The sequence below is a fragment of the Mus caroli genome, unplaced genomic scaffold (assembly GCF_978045245.1).
Source record: "Mus caroli unplaced genomic scaffold, Mus_caroli_1 scaffold_3, whole genome shotgun sequence".
Lineage (NCBI taxonomy): Eukaryota > Metazoa > Chordata > Mammalia > Rodentia > Muridae > Mus > Mus caroli.
Window position 1 is genome coordinate 58,075,257 of NW_028227258.1, and position 19,115 is coordinate 58,094,371.

A 19,115-nucleotide genomic window follows, 5' to 3' on the forward strand; every position below is an offset into this window, starting at 1 on the left:
ACCATCTGTGTGTAGGGCAGTTCTGAGTGTCGTGCATCTGATTTCAATAAGTGGAAGAATAGTTCCATCCTCCAGCGCATTAGCAGGCAGGCACATCTGCTCTGCCTCATGCCGCAGAAGCCAAGAGAAAGCCGCTCTGGTGGAGCCTGTGGTCCAACTTGACAACAGAAGACAGTAGTTGCTGTTGGATTCTTTCCAATCCCCACGGAGGTCACGTTTTGACCCTGAGCCTTTTGGATCATGGAAGCCAAGCTGGTATTGTTCATTATCATTAGTCATGTTGTCTTGATCAGAAAAGGGGAAATCTATGAAGTCTGGATGCAGGATTCTCAAGTCTGGAATTCCTCCCACACATGGAAAACAAGCCTCAGTCAAGGAAACAATGTCCCTGTGTTTGTCACCCACTCATTTCAGCATCCGACCATGGAGAAGAATTTACTCTTTATCAGAGTGCTCCTCACCTGGGGTTGATGAGCCAAGTCACTGAGCCACAGTCAGAGGATGCCAGCCAGGTGAATATGTGGCAATTAAAGAAAAAAAACCACTCTGGCACTCTGTAACTGGAAATGCATCCCTGGCCCTGGCAGGAGTCCCCCATTTGCTGTAATGTTTGGATAATTATCAGCAATAAGATGTTTTATTGGACAATATTTGGACAATGAAGACGAAAAGCTAAACATGCTAATTATTTCCATATCAATAAGAGAAACGTCCCTTCATCTTCAGACCACAAACATTTCAACTGGCCCTAGGCAATACTGTAAAGTTGGTAACAAGAGTGTCTGTCCCCTTTCTCTCTCCAAAGGGTTGCCCCTCTCTCAGGCAGGGGCTCCTAAGGTCAGGACCACACAGAATCATCTGGTGGATTAGAAGGATCCTTACCTCAGATAGGTGCAGTCATGCCAGGGACAGGGTTTGGAGAGTAGACCCTTTTTCATCTCCTTGGCTTAATGCCTTGACAATCTGCACAACTGTGATCTGTAGTGGGCTTCTAACTCTGTCTCTCCACCATTGATGGAACAATACTTTCCTTCCAGCCCATCCAGCTGACTTCTCAAATGACGGTGTCATCCCGAGGACCAGGAACCTCAAATGACTGTGCTTTGCTAGAAGGGGCAGGGGATGTACTTGTGGATCCCAGGGAACGACCGGGAAGGGATGCTTCAGGGAATTGTACTGGTAGACCATGAGTGTAGCATAGCAGAGAGGGAGCTTGGGACCACTCGTCTTTCTGTCCATTGGCCAGGCTGCCTTGCTCACTGCCCACCCTGTGCAGTCTCTTTCCATGAAAACTCCAGGCTCTCTAACCACTCTGTCTTCCTTGTTGCCTCCTTAAAGAAGACAGAGCCCTCAAACAGCAACCATCATTGCATCTAATCCCCATGCCACCCTAGCAGCCACCTGCTGGCCCTTACTCACCCAATAGTTCCTGTGTTGTGGAAACTTTCTCCCATCTGTACCACGAAGCATGCAGCCTCATGCTTCATGACCTTCAAGATCAGGAGTTAGCAGTTGCGGGTACCGCCATGACCATGCCTGATCCTGCGCTTGGGTGGAAGCTGACTGGCAATGCACAAGAAAGCAAGAAAGTACTAACCTGTTTGTGCATGTATGTGCATACACACATACTTGAACACATAGGTATGCACACACGCCACATAGGTGCCACATCTTTTTGCACCAAACTGACACAGCAAAACTTGAACCTCAGGGGTGGCTGCCCATCCTTACTTCCTGATAGTCTTCATTAAAATGTCAAAATCCCTTTTCTTTTGGGAAATCTCTCTATAGAGCTACGACGCTAAGTGGGTATACACAGGTGGTAGATTCTGTTCATTTAGAATGTTGCTGTCACATGTGGTCTATCCTGTAGCACCCACTCCCCCGAGGCTATTTGTGCTCAGGGACAAAGTAGCAAACTGCAGCTGCGCCATCTCCTGTCCTGTATCCTCAGCTGGGCTCCCAGCCCTGACTATTGTGCCTCAGAAACCCATGTTATATTAAGGAAGAACAATGTGAGCCTCGCAGCCTCAGCCAGGCCCGAATTCCTCAGGGGTCACAGCCTAACTCGGGATCTGCCTGGCTAAGTGTCTTACACAGTGCTGGGCAGGCGTGGGTCGTTGATAAATATCATTAGATGGTATGGGGGTGACGAAGACCACAAGAACAGGCCCTTTCTTAGAGGCTTGGTGCTAACTTGTTAGGATGTCCTGGATCCCCATACATGCCAGATGGCTCAGGGTCTGAAATAAACAGCCCCAAGGCCAATGGCACTTGTTGACTAGAACAAGCACTTGGTTTCAGCAGGAGGGAGATCAGGCTCTTGGCTTAAAGGGCAGTTTGTGCTGCTTACAGCCAGGAAGCAGGTGGTGCGTGTGAAACCTGCAGAGTATTGGTGAAGTGCCCTTCCAGACTCTGAGGAGGAGCCCTAATTTGTGGCCTCTGCAGCTTTCTGTGGTGTTAAGCACATCCACTGCGGCCAATTCCAGGTTACCGTGTGACCTCACAAAGCCTGGAGACGGTAGGGAAGTTTGTGGTGGAGCAGGTGTGAGCCAGTATGAGCTTGCGCTAGCACTCTATAAGAACACCTTTTCCTGGATGAGGAAGGAGGATTCCCCTTCATCGTTGGAGCAGCCATCTTCTGCCTCCTTCTGCCTGCCTTTCAGATATTCGATGAATCATGTGTTCTTTCAGGAAATCTGCTGCCACCTGAGAGGAAACTTGGTTTCTTTGTGTCATTGCTCATCATGGACTGCCTTCTAGATTGGTCTGCAAGCCCCTTCAGAAAGGCAGGGACTACAGGAGTTTGTTCACCAACATCATGGGCGCCCTGCTAAGGTCTCAACAGGATGTGTTGCTGAAAGAATGAAGGAGGCTCTGCCACTGGCTTTAGGCAAGCCACCTTTACCTTTACCTGTGGCTTTTATGAGACCAATAAGGAGGACCGGCCTTTCTCTAGGACACTGGGCAGATATTAAACACGGTTACATTTGCTGTTGTGTTGACAACAGTTTCCTATTGTGAGCACTCCCTCGGCAGTTCATTTTCCTGTACATAAACAGAGATCCTCAGGATGGGACAATTTGACTTCTTATTAGTAGTTGTTGGACTTTCCTTTGTTGCCCTACTGCTGCAAAAGGACCATCAGTCTGTCAACTGGACTACCCTGTTCCAGCACGGGCAATCTAGAACAACACCCTATGGCCATCTTGAGACAACTGCACACAGATCAACTAGGCTGATCACCTAGGCTCCTGATGGGGAAGCCCCAGGCAGAGCTGTGTACACTTTGTATCAGACCTTTTGCTACAGCAAACCTTCATGGTTATTGTCTCTGTAACTATTTCCACCTTGGCCAGAGGAGAGAGCGCTTCCCCTAGTTGCCTAACAGAGAGACTGCTGTGAGGATGCTGAAAGGCACGGCTATGGGTGGTCCAGTAAATGACTGTGATTGGTCCAAATGTCCACGGCTAGTTTATATAGATAAGCTTTTCAGGCTCACTCAGTGCATTGGCTGGCTCGTTCTTCTGAACGTCTCCTGGTATGGCAGCATTAGGCACAATCAGGTTTCTCACAAGCATCTTCTTATGTCTTTCAGTGTGTGTGTTGAGTTAACATAAGCAGAAGGGACACCATAGAGGGGTAGCAATGACAGCAGAATGGCCTCAACTGCTCCCTAGTGCAGGCCAACTGTCAAAGCAGCAAGGCCAACTACTGCTTGACCTCAGAACCTGTCCTTCAGTGCTCCAGGAGGTAGCAGCACTCCTGAGCATTATGGTGAGCACCCTGGTGTCTCACTTCCCAGTGACCTGCCAGGCATCCTGATTCCTAGGTAGACTCACCTCCCAAGTAAATGGTCCCAGCAGATATTCCAGACAGTCCTGCTGGAGGGAGTCCCAGCCACAGCTGTGGTGTGGAAGTCAAGCAAGCAGCTTCCTGCATGAGCTGTCCAGTCTTTAAAGCCAAGAGTCTGAGACCACTGGCATAGTTCTTCAACTTCCGGCACCCAAGACTGTATGGAAACTGCAACACTAGGGGGCGTCACTTGCTGCTTCTGCCTGCATGCAGTTGTTGCCAGTTACCAGGAAAATACTGAGAACAAATTTGCCAGACACCAGCCCTGAAAGACTATCTTCCTTCTTTCTTTATGGCTAGAGCACAAGAACTTTCAGACAGCTGATGGGTGACACTATTTTTCCTTACTCATAAACAGAAAGATGTGTGGTTTCTCATGATTCTTTCAACACTACAATTTCATTGACCTTTGAATTTAGCGTATTGTAATTCTTTAGTGTTTGCAGATTTCTCGTCAATGACAGACAGATAGACAGATAGATACAGGGCCAGATAGACTAGGAAGCATGTAATAGGGACAGGAGGTTTCTAATAAATTTCTTTCTTTTGTTTCCCCTCCTCTGCTTCATTGTGTTTTACCCTAATGGCCAACCCTGTGGTATTATGTTTGTCTTGGTGGTTCTCTCCCTCAAAGGATAACATCTTCATTAGACTTAAAGTTAAAATAAGAACTGCCAATCAGAATGGCAAACCCTTTAGCCCTCCATAGGTAGATGCAAATCTTAAATGTCCTTCTGATGTTTATAGCCCAGAACAGTGTGTGCACACAGTTAGGACACAGAGATTCCTGGCGAATGATTGCAGTAGAAATTATTTATAATTACCAATTTTGGTAGGACCAAAAAGTGCCTCCATTTTAATGTTTGCTGAGGAACACAGGCAAAAGCACTCTCACACTTCTATTTTGGTAGTTTTCACCCCAAATGGGAGCCCCTATGATTCATTGCAGTGTCCAAGGAAGATAGAGTACTAGAATTCCTTCTCTGTCCTGGTCCAGCACTCTCCTACAGGGTCAGTGGTGAAAGATACGACCTGACTCCTTGCCCTTAACTGATTTCTGAATTAAACTGCCTCAGCGGACATGGCTCCCATGCTGGTATGCCCACCTAGGAATGAGCAACCGTAGCTAAGAGATCAACTCCAAGCTGTGGAAAGAAAAAAATGGCTATAGGGCAAAGCATTGCTGGTCCATGTGACATGGCCACCTGGAGGTAAGAGGTCCCTACAACTCCATGACGGTTTTGGTGGCTTTAAAGGCCTTGTGGAAGAAAGGGCCCCTTGGAGGAGAGGCTGTGTATTCTGTACTGACATGCTGGATCTGGGCAAGAGGTGGCTGAGGGCCTGGGTGTGATAACACCAGCAAGAACAACAGAGATGCTGTTTGCTGGGGCTAATGTGCTGTGTCAATCATTCTGTAAGCATCGTTGTCCTTGATTATCACAGTGATATGATCCCCATCTTACAGATGGCATAACTGTGGCTTAGCCCACAAAGGAACATTAAGTCCTGGATCGAGATGTGGACCCAAACCTCATGCAATCCTTGTTTGGGGATTTCTTCCTATCCCACTCACTTCCTGTACCTTAAAACAATACCTCCAGCTCCAAAATATTTTAAGGACTGATGTCTGCATTTCACTTTCCAAGACTTAGCCGATGTAATGAGGATGGCAGCTATTTCTTGAGCAGCTTTATGGGTTGAATACCGAACAGGGTGTTATATGACCTCTCCCCTTTAATCGTTTTATAAGGGAAGTATTGTGATTAATCTGCTTCCACCACTCAGGAAATGAGATTCAAGGAGTTTATATAATTCATTTAATGTTACACAGGAAGAAAGGAGACTAATCCTGGCCTGCTGGATGCCCTGTGTGTGAGTGGCTCGTTGCCTTTTCTAGTGGTGAGGATGTGATGACTGCTCACATTTGCCCCTGGGCTGGGCATTGCTCTGAGCCATTATCAGCCACATTAGTTCCTAGTATGAATGGAGGTTCAGAGGTTGTGTGTTGATAGAAAAGTTTAAGAGCATCAAACCTGAGTGCACCGAGAAGGAGAAGGCTCGACATGACAAGCTGGCTGATGGGTTCTTATGAATGAGAAGCCGGGGATGGATAGCTGTCCTGTGGGGGGGGGGGTGAGGCTTGTAACTTCTGAGCCTGGGTAATGGACAACCTCATTGCCCCAGCCCTGCAAGGCACAGCACCCAGGCAACTATGAGGCTATGTCTGCGGGAAAAATCCATGCTTCTATGGACTGAGTCAGGACTAAATTAGACATGAGTCTTCCAACACATCTGAATTTCATCACCATTATATCACTCTTTAGACCTTGTAAATTTTCATAATAATATTTTGGGAAGGTTGGAATAAGCTGTCTCCATCTGAGGTGTGTTACTTTAAATCTACATTAACAGACCAATAAAACAAGGTGTTGGCCAGCTAATCCCATACAGTCATCTCCTCAGAAGTATCCATGCAGCAAAACCAGCCAGTCATGAGTACATGTCCTAAGGTGGCCCTGCAAGCACAGACCCTGGCCACACAATTTCCTGAATAAGGTTGTGGCATGGCTGGTGCTATGTGCCTGTGGCTAGCATCCTTCCTCAAGTGGTGTGGCTTACTATCTGCCCATCCCAGAATCTGTATCCCCTAGAGTTTGGGGCCTTGGATATGCGAGCTTTGAGAGCTTCATCTGTATCAAGTGTCATCATTGCGAGATAGTGTGGGGAGCTGGCAGGGGGCCGGGGGTTCTCTACCGGTCAGTGTCAAGGACCACCCTCCAACATGGTGTTACTGTAAGGACTGTTGCACTGAAGCACAGGTTGTGGACAGTGAGTCCAAGCATTTGGAACTGGTTTTCATATACTTATACCCAGTGCTACCAAGTCTGAGGAGGCTGGTGTGACCTTACGGGGAAGTTCTCTGTCTGGACACCGTCTTCTCATTTGCCTCCCTAGTGTCCCTGGACCAACGTCCATCCCTTTTGTTTGACTCTTATTCTTGCAGACAATTCCCGGAAGCACCTCCATCCCTTCTGTAATCCTGGAACAGTGGACCAGACACCAGCTCTTCTCTGGGCCCTCCCTCCTGTCTGCTCTTACCACCTGGAACACCCCTGTTGGTTCTGATCTGCCCCCGTTCATACTTTCCAGAGTCTTCTTTCCAATGGTGACTTGAATCCTCAGCCTTCAACTTAGCCCTTCATTCTTTTAAAGATTCAAATCCACAGCGATCTCTAACTTATAAGACAGCCACCCGCAGACATATAGGTCTCTGAGGAGGTATGTGTGTCAAATCCTGTTCCATTTTAGGATGCTGCATCTAGAGGGGAAGGTGGTGACCCAAGAACTCTCACTGCAGGTCATGGCCACCTCAGACTACTGAAGATCACTAACTGCTTCCTGTTCTGACCTTCTACAGTAAGCCACGACGGAACCGCTTGTATCAGCTATTTGTTAAATCACCCAGCTGGCAAATACTTATTGAGATCCTACTATGTGGAGAACACATAGTTCTCTGATGAATACAACAAATTCCCTCATTTTCTACTCTTTTGGAAGAGGAAAAAAGGAGGAAATAAATGTACAGAGCTCTATGGGGTAAACAAAGCAGACCGGATTTGCTGAAAGTGGAGACCGATTCCGGATTAGAATGGTTAGCAGGTGACATCCTGGCAGACATAAATGACAAGCGAAGCTAACCATACAGAGATGAGTGGTTAGTGACCCCATTGACAAAAACAGCACCTGCCAAGATCCTGAGAGGGGTGCACACAGCGTATTAAGTCATAGCATGATCCCTGGGGTAGCCTGGAAAGGTGAGAATGCAAGGAAAGACTGGGGGCAGCCATCTGGCTCAGTTAAGACACCATTTCTCCCCACTAGCATATGGAGTGAGACCCTTCTTTATTTGGGTGACTGTCTTGTGCACTGATAGTGTGGGTTCCTAGCAGCACCTCTGGTCTTTTCCCACTGAATGCCAGTAGTAACCCTATTTTGTGAAAATCCAGACTGTTTCTAAGTACTGTCAAATGTCCCCATGGAAGGAAATGAGCTCTAGTGAAGAAGCACTGCAATAAGGCCATGGCAAAGCCGTGACTTTGAGACAAGGTCACAGAGTCCCAGGTGGCTTCCTTGAATTCCTGATCCTTCTGCCTCTACCTCCCAAGATCAGGGATTACTGCTGTGTATTAGGAATGTGGATTTTATTCTATGTGTGTGTAGAGCTATTAGAGGCTGAGACACACCACAGCATGATTTCCACCTTGCAAGGGTGTGTTGGCTGCTTCACGATAAACTACTGTATTCAGGAGAACAAAATCAATTGAGAGGGGACTGCCAGGGGCGAGCAGCAACTGTGACTCAGACTAAACTGGCAGCAACGCTGGCAAGAAGTGGCTACACAGTGTGGGTGATGCCAGCAAGACTTACTGGCTACTAGGATAGGAAAAGTGAGGAGGGAAGTAAAATTGAGGACAATTTCTACATTATTCTGTGGGAATAAAGACTAGGAGAGTGGCTTGGGGAGAGGGTTCAACATTTCTAAATTTTTGATATCCATTAACTATCCAAGTGATCCTGCTTGTAGAACAGAAGAGCCTGGGACCCAGGGGAGCAGTCTAGAATGGAAACAGACATCCAGGATCTTAGGTCGTGTTTAATGATGGGCAGGATGACATCATCCTGAAAGAGAATGATCTGGAAAATAAAGAGGATCCTGAACCAAGCTCTAGGGACTCTCATTTAGAGGTCAAGAGGAGACAGAGAAGTCAGAAAAGGAGACATGGGAGGAGTCAGCAAAGGATAAGGACAATAGAGTGCTTCCTGCCTTCAGGTCACCCTGCCACCATGGTCACATCTGCCTTGAGGTGTCCTCAGCCAGGCCACTGGGTACACAGGGAATTGCTTTCACATTCATCTTCGTTTGACATCCATTCACACCACTGGAATGCACAATCCCCATGGTGCAGACTGGCAGATGACAGAATCCTTATGTGAAGAAGTATATGTGGGGACATGGACAAGCGGGAGCGACAGGAATGTATATCTATCACAGTCCAGTCACCTCAAACCTCACCACTGAGATTAGAACCTGGAGACTCTGCCTCCATCTTCTGCCCTTTCCCTCAGAACCCCTGAACTCTGCCTCCCAGGTGTCTGCTTAGTGCGCAGCCTGGGATCCATCCAGGCAGGGACAGAACACCTCACTGGCTCCCAGGCTTCTGAGGGTGACTCCAAATCTGCTCCGGCTCTTGAGACGAATGGTTACTCATCCGGCATCAGTGAGTGCCAGTGCCTCTCACCCTACCATGTGTCTGTAGGTCAGTTATTTTGTACATCTGAGCTGTAGATCCAGAAGGCAGCAGTGAAGGCCTGGATGGGGGAAGGGTGGGACTCCCGTATATACTGACTCTGTTTGTCGTGCAGTGAGAGGCATTGCCAATCACTGATCCCCCGATGGAGTCCCGAGACTGCTGGTAAATACTGTTATCTTTATTCCGTGGATTAGGAAACAGGCATAGATAAGTTCTGCGGTTTGCCCAACTTAGATGGATGTGATAAGAATAGGAGGTTTTTCTGAATGCATGATACTCTCCCATCTCTTAAATGTGTTACTAAACTCAGATGATATCTGAGTTTTCCTTTCTTATGCAAAACATTTCCCGACTCACAAAAGAAAATGCTACAGGCAGGTCTGTTGCAGATTCTCCATCTCAAACATCGCAGGTCAAAACTCTGCCACCATATATCATTCTACAATACAAAATCATCAACAGAATAGAAATGACCGGAAAGTGATCATTCTGCACACTGTAGTCACTTAAAATTACCTTTCTCCCTTTAATAAAGATATTTTACAAAGAACCTTTGGAGACATATTTACTGCTTTATAGACTCCAAGCTTCCTGACACATCTTACTCCTTTTTTTTTTGGGAAAAACTCAAAATCAAGGACACTTTAAAAAATAACCCACCCCTAATATATTTTCTTTCATTTCTAAGATCCAGGGATGCTGACGCACGGGCATGAAATCCAGAGCCAGAGCCTTGGCTTCTGAACTCTTCAAAGGGGAACTGCAAAGCCTTGCCAAGTGTTCGCACGTTCCCTGTGGAGGGCTCAGAAACAACACCCTTGAATACAGATCAAAAAGAAAGGTAATTTGTCTCCTCCATGGTTTGTCACTTTCGGGACAAGTGATCCCATTTGTCACTGTGAGGTTTGGAGAAGGCAGAAACACACTCCCCCCCCACCCCGCCCCCATGGGCACAGAGAAAGTTAGTCAGTGTTTGCTGTTCCCAAAGACCCAGGTGCAGCGCCTGGTGTTTGGTCCACTCCACTCCAGCTCCCACCTGCTGGGGTGGATCTCAGTCTGCCAGGACAAGGGACTCTTCTGCTATGAATATCACTTTAAATGTGTCCTTGCTAGGCTAGTGCCATTAGTTTTGTGGAGACTGATGTGTGAGTGTTGAGTACCCCTAAGATGGGCTCCATTTCCTTTCTCCCTGACGCCCTATCATCCTGCAACCTCAACCAGTTTGGAAGAAGTCAGTGTCTGGTCTGGGCAGGAATTCAACCTCTGAGATGTCACAAATAATCCTCTTTGAGTCTCCGTGTTGAGAGCTGTGCCTAGGGGAGGGACATTTTACAAGAAGGGCTGGGATGAGCCCCAGGGGAGCAAGGCTTCTACACACAAACTGATCAGCCCTCAGGGCCACATCTGCCAGGCTCTCAAGGAAATTGAGACAGCCACCTTCCTGGCTCAAGGGTCCAATCACAGTGGGGGTCACTTTCTCCTGTGCCCTACACTGAGAACCTGAGCAGTCAAGGTCAAGGACTTCTCTGGCTGAGGGCAAAGTTGGCCTTAGTCCTACCTAAAGGTGTCACCTGTGGTGTCCACATTGACCCTCCAGCTGCTTCTATTGGGAGAGAGACTTAAACCTTCCAAGTGGCCATGAGAAAATCTTTAGCCCTCTGCTCGGGGCAGGAAATACTTCTGCCAACATTGCAATGGTGTTTCAGGCCTGCTGTCTTTTAATATCTGTGTCTATCTCTATCTATCTATCTATCTATCTATCTATCTATCTATCTATCTATCTATCTATATATCTATCTATCTATATATCATCTATCTATCTATAGAGAGAGAGGGAGAGAGAGACAGAGAGACAGAAAGACAGAGACAGAGAGAGACAGAGAGAGGTGTGAAGGATGGTTTTGTAAGAATAGCAGCTCCATCCAAAGGCACTGCACCCACACCAGGACCAAAGCATCTATCCCAGTGACAGGACTGGGAGAGGCCACAGCATCCCTCTGACCTCCAGTGACAGAGCCAAGTGCTTGTGTCTCTTACATGATCACTGTCATGGTCACATTTAGGGGAACAGAGGCTGTTTAAGATGACTCTACACATGTGAAGCAAGGCCAAAGACTGTGAGTGACCATTAGTGTTTCTCTTCCAGAAATGCAAACCTCAGGGATAAAAACATCATAGCTTTGATGGAGATAAGTTATCACAAAGCAGACAAAGAGAAGAATGGAGGGCGGTGTGGCAGGAGAAGAGATAGAGGAAAGGATGATGAGACAGGGAAGATGGGTGGGAAGAGGAGGAGACAGGGAGGATGAATGGAAAGAGGAGGAGGCAGGGAGGATGGATGGAAAGAAGAAATGGATACTGAGCTACAGAAGCCCCGACTTATGGGGAGCAGGCTCAGCACCAAGGACTTCATTTACTGCTGACATCTAATCTATGTAACATCTCTGTGATGGGCCAACTAGTCTACCTAGTAGAAGACATCAGCACTTAGGGAACAAGGTTATCTAAGACCATACAATGAGTGGAGACTGGACCCCAAAGCTGTCTGGTTTCAGAGTTCTACTCTTTTCTGTAACCCTTTAACACTCTGTCCTCTATACCAACAGCTTTCAAATAACATATTTTTTTAAAAAAGCTATACCTCATAGTTTAAATAGAAAACATTTCCCATTATTAGCCAGTCTGAACACTTCACGTGTACAGGTGTACAGGAACATACATCTGATGACAAGATTTCATGGTTACTCCCATTGTGAAGTGGCTTTTAAATCTGTTACTCAAATCTATCTATCCTTTCTCCCTGCCTGCCTTCCTCTCTCTCTTCTCCCTTCTTCCCCCCACCCCACTTCCATTTCTCTCCCTCCCTTCACATTAATGAGAATGGTAGTACTAAATTTATCTCCCAGTCTGCTAAACGGGTCCCACCCTGTATTTTGAAAGACATTCTTCTTCCTCTGGGCAGGTGACCTGAACTGTTTCTCGACCTTCTGCTGCTCTGAGAGGGTGGGGGCAGGTCTTGCGCTGAGGGACACTGCTAATTGTGTACTCTGAGCATCCCTCTGCCAAGGGGACATCATTAATAAAATATCTCAGAAATTAGAAATATCTGACAAAGAGCCACTGCTTGGAGAGGACTCAGCCCAGGAAATCATCCAGAGGACACAACTGCTGCTCGCAGGCTCCAGCGGGTGATATTTTAGGCAGTCGGTGCATGCTTTTCTGCAAAAGAGACTATTTCCTCTCTTTCAGAAACTAAAGAACTCATCTGCTCTATCAGGCCACGTGTGGTCACCATCTAACAATAAATGCTAAGGACAAACAGATGCCAGGGCTTGTGGGATTCTGCCCCTTACAGCAACAATAAAATTGTCCCTCTTAATTCTTAGGATCTGAAATTGGGCTGCTATTAGGGGTGTGTTTCCCACCCTGGCTTAGGATTTGGGGATGAGTCTGTCTGGTCCTGGGGCAGTGGCTTGGGTTGGCTGAATCAGATTTGAGTAAGGGAAAGCACAGCCCAGGTCAGGTGTGGCCGAGCGGAGAGCCAATCCTGATGAGCTGAGGGCTGGTGACTTCACTTCAGAAATGTGCTCAGTAATTGAGAAAACATGTTCCTGTGATGTCCTCACGCAAAAATCCAGATTTGTGATTTTTTTTTTTTATTCCTAAGAATTCCTTGAATATTTGCTGTGCGTGTCTGTACAGACTCCGAGCAACTTCCAACTTAGTACACGATTTGTTTCCCCCTGGGGTGGCCTAGCTTAAAGGGTAGGATTCTGATGGGGGACCTTGGGCAAGCACCCACAGGCCCTGGAAAGGAGCAGGAAAGGGGAAGAGAGCCTGTATCTCTCATGCTTCGAGAGAGGGCAGATGAGGCAAGGCAGCCTGGGTCCCAGCAAAACATCAGCTGTATTCTGAGTGGGGCCACTCAGAGCCAAGCCAGCCCTGACTTCACCCTGCCTTCAGCTTCTAATCCACACAAACAGCAGGAAAGCGCTGACTTCCTTGGCTTGTTCAGAAACTGCTTCCCAGCCATTTCTCCTCACTGGTGCGACTGCTCGACGTGGCTAGTACTTTGATGCCTTAACAGGAGGTAAGTATTGTAGTCACAGAAGTTGGAACAATACAAAGCCCATTCTGGTGGATTTTATGCTTGAACTTCCATAAAACCTTACAGCGCCCCCCCCACCCCCCACTTCCCTGGGATCTCCTGGCCCTTCACTTCTCTCCTCTTCAGAGCTTATGAGGACACAATTTGTACTTCTTTAGGTGATGGTGAGAGTTTAGATCAAAAGGTAACGAGCCTTCTCACAAATTTTGTTTGAGTCATTGGGATTTATTTTACCCCCTAAGACTGATGTAGTAGACTGAATAGGAATGGCCCCATAGATTCATGTGTTAGAATACTTCATCTTTTAAGCAAGTTTGAGACTGTTAGAGACTATGGGGACTTTTGAAGTTGGACTGAATGCATTTTTACATTATGTTATGGCCACAGGTCTATGGACATCAAAGAGTGGAATGTGGTGTTTTGAACAGGAATGACTTCCATAGACTCGTGTGTATGAATGCATGGCTAATAGGGAGTGGCACTATTAGGAAGTGTGGCCTTCTTGGAGAAAGTGTGTCACTGTGGACATGGGCTTAGAGGTCTCCTCAAACTACACTCAGTGTGGTACACAGCCTCCTTCTGCTGCTTGTGGATCAAGACGTAGAACTTTTGGCTCCTTCTCTAGCACCATGTTTGCCTGCATGCTGCCATATTTCCTGCCATGATGATAATGGACCAAACCTCTGAAATTGCAAGCTAGCCCCAAATAAATGTTTCCCTTTATAAGAGTTGCCATGGTCATGGTATCTCTTCACAACAACATAACTCTAACTTTTAAAACTGGAGAGTCTCTGACCTCTAACCCTCCCATTACACTTCATTTTGAATCACAGTCTCACTAAGTTGCCCAGGTTGGCCTTGAATGAGAGTGTGTCCCCATAGGCTCAGCTGTTTGTTTACTTGGTCTCCAGTTTGGTGGCACTGTTGGGATCACTATAGGAGGTATAGCCTTGTTGGAAGAAATATGTCACTGGGGATAGGTTTAAGAGCCACATGACAATCCTTGTTCACTCTGCCTTCTGCTCTCTCTTAGAGATATGAACCCTTAGCTGTTCCTGATGTCATGGCTGCCATGATTCCAAATTGTGAGGGACATTTATCGCTCTGAAACCATAAGCCAAACCAACCCTTCCTTCTAGACGTTACCTTGATCATGCAACAAAAGTAACTAATACAGCCGGCCTCAGGGGGACATTTTGAAGAAGAGGAAATAAGACATCTAAACTCAAAGTTTTGATTACTCTTAAACAGTTGTAAATGTTGGCTCCACTGGGTCTACAATCCTGCAAAATAGTAGATGCCCTGTCCCCTCATAGTGGGCCATTCTTCTTTTAACTTTCTGTGTTCGCTAGTCCTTTGTGGCCTGACCCCTGTGTATGACCTTGTGAGCAAGTGTTCTCTTGATTTTCTATATAGCTCCTTGTTACAGAATTATTATTGTGTTTGTCCTGGGTCCCACACAGTGCCCTGCTTCCAGGAACATGTCAGCAAAGAGTCCAGTTGAGAGAATGAAATCAAATGGTTAACTGTGGGGGTGGCAGCTGCCCTCCTTGGCCTAAATCTGGGCGCACACATTGAGCTGCAACATCCTTCTTCCCCTTGGAAATGTGACAAGATACTCAGGATTTCAAGCATGCAGAGGAGTTGTTATTCAGTAAAGGGAACCAAAATGCTCCGAAGCCTGCCAGCAAGCATGGCGATTCTTGAGGAAGGCCTTATTTCAAGAGAACTATCTAACATTTTCTGACAGCAAAACCTGAGAACTGAGGCTCCAAAAGAAAACACCATACAAATACCAAGATATGATGAGAAAGACAGATGAGTAAATTCCTAGGGAAGACTTGAGGGCCACCAAAAGATTTCTTGCCCCCAATGAAGCAGAAGTGTTATATATACAGAGACACAAGAAGTACAAAAGTGTTGCCGTTCTATTAAAAATGAAAGCATCGCAAAGGGAGGTCAGCTCCCCAAAGCCCAGACTCCCTTCCATCCCCACATGGAGAAAGAGCTTTAGGGAAAGGAAGCTCCTGTTGGTTTTGTGCCTATGTTATGCCAGGCTCTTTGGCATTCTAACCATCCCATCCCATCAGGACACAGCAGCCATACCACAGTCATGTGCACTTTGTACACAGGGGTGAAAACTGGTTCTTTGGATCTCTGCTCTCCACAGAGTGCTGCCTGGTTCTTCTCCAATTTATTACTGGAGCATCTTTCAGTCAATGAGAAACCCATATGACTTCTCTCTTCTGTGTGTGTGTGTGTGTGTGTGTGTGTGTGTGTGTGTAGTCATGATCAGAATGCAGAGGGAACCTCTCTCTCCTGGCAACTCCCACTTGCCACAGAGGACTTAACACACGGTTATTCATAATGATGAGGCAGGACCTCTGTCTGCTGACCTCTCAACCAGGTCTACTCAGATCCAAAAATGGGATATCATTTCACCAGACTGAATAGGGAAGAGCTGCAAGTCACCAGCATGAGTAATGATGGTTGTAAGCCACAGAGCTGGCTGTAAACCACGGGACTGATGCGACACTTTCCCCTTTTCTAACATTGGCAGTGGCTGAGGTCTTGCCTCCACCAGGAGGGACTGTTGTCTCTAAGCTTCCTTAGGAACAGCATGTAGAACGCCAACCTCTACTACAGAAGGAACAGCCAAAGGAAACAGGAAAAACCATCAGTGGCCACGCATTAATATTCTCTCCCATCTCAGTGACTTAGGGGTGAGCAGCGACTATGTGCTCCTATAATATCGTCCAAGAGAGCAAATACCTGTGGTTACTTGGAAACTATTCCAGTATCAGTGGGTTGTAACTGCACAGCATGGGATAGCGTCTGTGTGCCAAACTTGGGCTGCGCATTTCAGTCAACTTCATAGCCAGACTCAGCCACTCATCAGAATTCCACCTGCAAAAGCCACCCAGGCTGTGCCAGAGCTGCTCAGGCTGCTAGATTACTGATGAGTTTTCACGGAAGCCCTGACTGTCTAACTCTGACTCACACCCCTACCAATAAAAAGACTTGCTGCACGTGCAAAAGGGTTGCCAAAGTCTTGGGCAATTCAGAAAGCATTGTAGCCAGCCCTACCTGACAGATTTAACAGATCAGTCTCATTTGTAATCCCTTTAAATCTCCCTTACCCCTCCCCCCACCGTGTGTGTGTGCGAGTGTGTGTGCGTGTATGTGTGTGTGTGTACATGTGTAATGTTGGGCATTTTTCTCTTCCCTTTTTACCTTACCTTACCTTTATCTTTTTTTTTTTTTTTGAAGCAGGGTGTCTCACTGAATTTGGAAGTCACTTTTTGGGCTAGACTAAACCAGCCAGAAAGTTCCAAGGAGCCTCCTGTGTTTGCCTCCCTGGTGCTAGACTTGCAGGCTCATGTCTGCACCCCTGGCTTTTTAGATGGGTGCTGGAGATTTTAACTTTGGTCTTCATGCTTGCCCGGCATGCACTTTATCACCTGAACCACCCATGTCCTTCCTGCTTCTCCTCCTTTTTCCTTGGGTCTCATTAAGGATTGACTCTAAAATCTAAGTACCCTACATTCAGTTTCTCTTCTATTTCTATCTACTAAGTTGGGGATAAGTCAAAAATGTGTGTTTCAATACATTCTACAAAAATACTATTTTTTATCCTTTTTGTTTTTTTTGTTTGTTTGTTTTTGGTCCCATGATGGAGCCTTGGGTCAGAGGTGAGGATAACTCGAGCTGTTCTGTTTGAGACTGGTCACTGGTGCCTTGGGCAGCAGCCCTTCCATGAGGCATTGCTGGTTTATTCTTTCAAATGAATTATTGAAATTTACCTTCACAGCTTGGCTGGTTGTATTAATTTGATATCAACACGTGCTCATGCTGAATCACGTGCTTGCTGTCAGGGTCAGGGGTGAGAGGACCAGACTTCCCACTTTAGGGAGGGCACCTCCTATTGCCATGAGGCATTGCTGGTTTATTCTTTCAAATGAATTATTGAAATTTACCTTCACAGCTTGGCTGGTTGTATTAATTTGATATCAACACGTGCTCATGCTGAATCACGTGCTTGCTGTCAGGGTCAGGGGTGAGAGGACCAGACTTCCCACTTTAGGGAGGGCACCTCCTATTGCCAAAAGATAATCCCTTTAACAAGGAAGGGGAGGATTTTCCTTAGCCTGGGAACTCCCCAGCAGTCAGTCCGTCTGCCTGTGCTTTCAACAGCATATGGCTGAGGAGGAAGCTGCCATGCCCTGATCCCTTCTCTCCCTCCTCCACTTTTTCTGCTTTGCCTCTCCTGCTGGTCATTTTGCAGTGAAATTCCAGTCACTGAAGACAAAGGGGTGACACCTGGCAGGACCACAATATTGCGGCCCCCCCTTGTATGGAAGCACTGAGTCTGATATGCTGATCCTCAGAGGACACAAGCTAGAGCTTCTAACGCCCCAGTCCTACGGCTGTGTCATAGATGCCACCAGAGAAAGAAGAATGACCTTTATTGATGACTCCCGAGGGAATTCTTCAATGGAAGAACCATTTACGCACGCTCAGTTGCCACCGTGACCTCTGACATTTAGTAGGTAAGGCAGGGACACTGAACTTCCTATGTGAGTAGAGTGGTCACACTTAACCAAGAATTGGCCTGGTGTGTCAATGGCTCCATTGACAAATACTACCATGCAATGCACTCCTTGAATTCCATGAGGTGAGCGACTGGTTCTCAGCCACAGACTGCTGCCTTTCCTTTCTTAGAACCGAGAACCACCATCAGAAGATTGCGCAAAATACAGGAGAAAGTAACCAAGAGGCCGTCACCACTTTGCTATTTGATTCTCCCTCCATCACACTCCAAGGCCTGTAGGTCTACAGAATTCCTCAAACATGGTATAGAATTCACAGAAGAGCAAAGAAAACATAACCCCAAGCAGTGCTTTCTGTGGAGGGGATCTCACTTTTCCAGTCCTGTCTAAACTTTGTGACTGAAGGTCTCTTCCCTTTAGCTCAGATAGGAACATCTCCATGATATGCATAGCTGCTGGAAAGCCAGTGATCCCAGAGCCTCATGGTCACTTTAGTCTCACTATTTAGAATCAGGACTCATAGCCATAGCCTCACTGACAAGATGCAAACATCCCAGGAAAGGGTTAGGAAGGGTCTTTCTTTCCTCTTTATTTATCTGGCTGACGTCACTATGACATGACACTAATTCCCTCAGAGTTAATCTTAGAACTAGCTAACCGTGAGAGCAACAGTACACAAGGTCAGGCGTGCCAGTCAAATGGAGAAAAGGGACACTCTCTGAAAACACAGGTCCTTTGCCCCTCAGACAACCAGAGATTTTGTATACATCCTCAGCAAAACCTACTTCATCACACTGGGAGGCCTGCTAAGGTACTGAGGTGCTTGGCCGTTCTTATTTGGAGAAGGTAAATGGCCAGGTCCCTGGCTCAGCCTGTTACTGCTGTGTGGGGTCTAGGCACCGCTTCGTTGCATGCCTGGGCTCTGTTTTTTTGCAGTTCTGAGGCCCTGTGCTCCACAAGTGAGCAGCTGTCATGCTTAGCACTTGGTTAGAAGTATGTGATTTTCTCATCAGTTCAATCTCAGTAGCGATGAGAAACTTCCCTGGGGCTCCAGCCCTGCCCTGCCCTGCCCTGGTCTCCATGCTGATGTTGGCAGCTGGGGCCCCCTTTCTGGTCCCAGCACAGAATTCTCCCTGGAGGAGAATGGAGTGTGGTGCCTCATCCTTTCCTCCCACTGCCCTCAGGAGGTGGGGGCTGCAAGGTGGGTGAGAGGAGAACGTGAGAGCCCATTCTTTGCTAAAGATTAAAAGGAAAGAACTGAGAGCCACCAGCACGAGGACGACTGTCCTG